General features: G+C 52.2%; 1 protein-coding gene across 1 annotated transcript in view; it reads right to left on the reverse strand.

Moving 5' to 3' along the window:
- The window catches only part of KLHDC4 (kelch domain containing 4), a 19,959-nt gene that overhangs the window by 4,135 nt on the left and 12,596 nt on the right, over positions 1-3,228 (reverse strand).

Raw genomic sequence — 3,228 nt, forward strand, 5'->3', positions numbered from 1 at the left:
GACCCTCTGCAGGGAAGGGAAACACAGGGATGCTCAGGGAAACAGCTTCAGTGGCCCAAACCATAGAGGGGACCCAACTGAAAAGGCAAACGCTGTGACTGGGCAAGGAGAGGCCACAGAGGAGGCTCTGGAGCATCAGGCAGCTCCAAACCATGGAGGGTTTGGAAACCAAACAGGGATACTCCCTGTGATGTGCCACAGTTCCTGCCTGTGGCAGCAGGAAGGGCTCTCCAGGCTGCAGCACAGGTTTGTGGGGATTTGTGGCTGTATGGAGACTGTGGGATGCAGGAATTTTGGGACCCAGAAAGGAGAAATCAATTGTCACAAGGGATTAAAACCAACTGCTTTGCAAACAAAGGACACGGGCAGCACTGAGGAAACAGGAGAGCCAAGGTCCTGCCTTTTACAGCCAGGGCCAGGTGCTCTCAAGGGACTGATTTAACTCCTGTAAAAGGCAGCACATTCCCACTCCCCCAAAGTGGGACACAACAACTTCCCAGGGCTTGTAAGGCCCTCTGGGATTCTGCCCCTGGATGTTGAGCACAAGCTCTGATCTGCAAGGACCTCATGTGGTGCAGCCTGGTGACCAGCCCAGGCTGTGGGTCCCTGTCACCCACCGGAGACAGCACAGGAGAGGCAGAGGTGACACCTCTGCCCCACTGCAGCTGTGGCATTTGGGGTGCCACACAGCCCTGAGCAACAGGTTCGTTCTCCCAAACAGAAGCACAAACCCCACTCCCACCCCTACAAAAGGCAACAGCAAGACAGCAGCAAGGGCAGGATGAAAGCTCAGCTGAAGCAATTAAATGCCTGACTTCCAGTGTGATTTCCCTGCTCCTGTCCCTGTAAGCCCTGGATTCCAGTGCTCATGGCAACAGCAGCATTCCAAGGCAGCTCTGTGCCACACCACTGTAGGAGGTCTGTTAATAATGTCATTATCCACCCATCCTTCATGCACAGCTCCTGCTTCCTTGTAATTCCCGTCCTCCTGGGGCCATGGTGTTGCTGGGATGAGGAACTGTGCTCCCAGGATGCCAGTGGGATCCCAGCAGTGGATCCCGAGGTTCAGCCCTCAGAAAGATGAGGAGCAGGATGAGAGTCCTGCTGCACACCTGTACCCTGCAGCTGGCAGGTTTTGTTGTTGCTGCAGGGCCTGGTATCCAATTCCAGGGAATGGTATTCAGTTCTCAGGGGGAGGAGAGGGAAGTGTGTTCCAGGCACTGCACAACTGCACACAGGTGAAGTGTGAGGAGCACAGCGAGATGGGCATGGCAGGAGAGGCAGGGAAGCAAACACAGAGAGAGCAGCTGGCTCCACAACCATCCGAGCTGTGTGGAATAACTGCATTCCTTCCTCCTGAAAAGCTGCCTGTAGTAAACACACTGTGAGTGCAACATGACAAAGCTCCCTGGGCTCAGAAAACCGCCATGAGGCGGAGTGGGAGTCAGTTTTTGTTGTCACAGACACGCCTGCTTTCCCCAGCTCACAGACACTTCCAGCTGCTGGAGAGATCCATCCCCTCCCAGCCAGGACATGTCTGCCCTGAGCAAATCATTCCATCACTGACAAGAGGCTCCTGCTCCCCCATTATCCTTTGTGCTTTAAAGTTCCAGGTGTTTGTGTTCCAGCACAAAACTGGCTGGGATATCCACTGTGGACAGCCTGTGGTTTGCACGTGCAGGTACAGTGGGGAGTTACCAGAGCTTTACAGGTATTAGCTGAAATTCCAACTCTGCTGACAGACAGCAAAGAAACTGAGGCAGGGAGAGCTTGGGAAGTGGAATCAGGATTCTCCACGTGCTAAAAATGTCTGATATGAGATCAACAGTGATTAAAAACATTTAAATAGCAGAAGTGTTCAGCAGGCTACAGAGGGAGCCAGTCCCACCAGATCTTACAATTCAGGCACTTCAACCCTTCCACGTGTCCCAGCACAATCCACTTCAGCTTTGTGACAACTGCCACTAAAAAAACCCCAAACCAACAACAAAATCCCCACACCCCAGCCATCTCCAGCATCCCAAAGCCCTGCCCACGTGTAACTCCAGCCCTCCCCTGGCCTGTAGGCTGCACCTGCAAGGCGGAGCAGCAGCAGCTCCAGCCCCTCTGTTGCTTAGCAATGGAGAGGCCTCGGTGCTTCACACAGCCTGAAATGCAGCTCGCTGCAGCAAGCCCCATCCCCAGCACGGCAAAGGGCTCAGGACATCTTTAGGATCAGCAGGAGAGCAAGTCTGAGCTCCTCTGGGCATTCTGAGGTGTGCTCTAGGCAGAGCTGGCAGCACCTACAACATCCCCTTCTGCAGGAGATCACAGAAATTGTCTTTATCGTCTCCAGGCCGCTGATGAACCAGGAGCACACAGACACCATTGTGCTAAGAATCCTGCTTTTTAAAATACCAGGCACCAGCATCTCAAGGCAGTCACACCCAGGGCTGGAAAGCTCCTTTTTCACCATTTGCAGCCTGGTTTGGTTGGGAAAATGCAGTGGCTGGCACAGCAAAGGTGTGTGGGGACCAAGGTGCTGGTCCTGGCTCTGCAAGTCCTGGAGTGCCTCAGACAGGTCACTTCCATCTTTTCTGCCTCTACTTCCCCAGCCAGGAAAGAGACTTTTTTATCCAGGTCCCATGAAGGGAATTCAGCCCTGGACTGACAGACGTTACTGAGAACAGACTCTCCACATCACTTCTGCAAGTTCAGGACATCAAAGCAGGGACCAAAACTCTGTTTCTGCCTTCCCAGCTCCCTGCCCATCACAGGACAGCAGCCCTGCCATGTCACCACCCTCCTCCAGCACTGTGACAGCCAAATTATGTCTCTATTCAGAAAGAAGACCTATTATGATTTTCCTCTCCTCTTCCCTTCAAAATTTCCCATCGCATGTGTGACTTAGTCCTGCCTCTTCTTAGAACACTCTACATTTGATGAATGGTGCTTTGCTTGGATATTTGCCTGGTTTCAGATGGAAAAATGTCTTCATATGCCCCAAAATATTTGCACAGCACCCCTGACTGGAGTATCTGCCTCTCTAACTGGAAACAAGGAATAAGTCCTCTCCTGTATCTGCCCAACTCCACTTAAGTATTGTTTTCTCCACGTCTACCTTCTCCCAAGAGTATCCCAGGCAAACACATTTTCTCCACTTCAAAGCAAACCCAGACACTCAGCTCCACAATCAGCTCTAAGTGAAGACACAATGAGAATTAAATAGCCACACATTAACAGAATTGG

The sequence above is a fragment of the Corvus brachyrhynchos genome, unplaced genomic scaffold (assembly GCF_000691975.1).
Source record: "Corvus brachyrhynchos isolate BGI_N302 unplaced genomic scaffold, ASM69197v1 scaffold365, whole genome shotgun sequence".
NCBI classification, from domain to species: Eukaryota; Metazoa; Chordata; class Aves; order Passeriformes; family Corvidae; genus Corvus; species Corvus brachyrhynchos.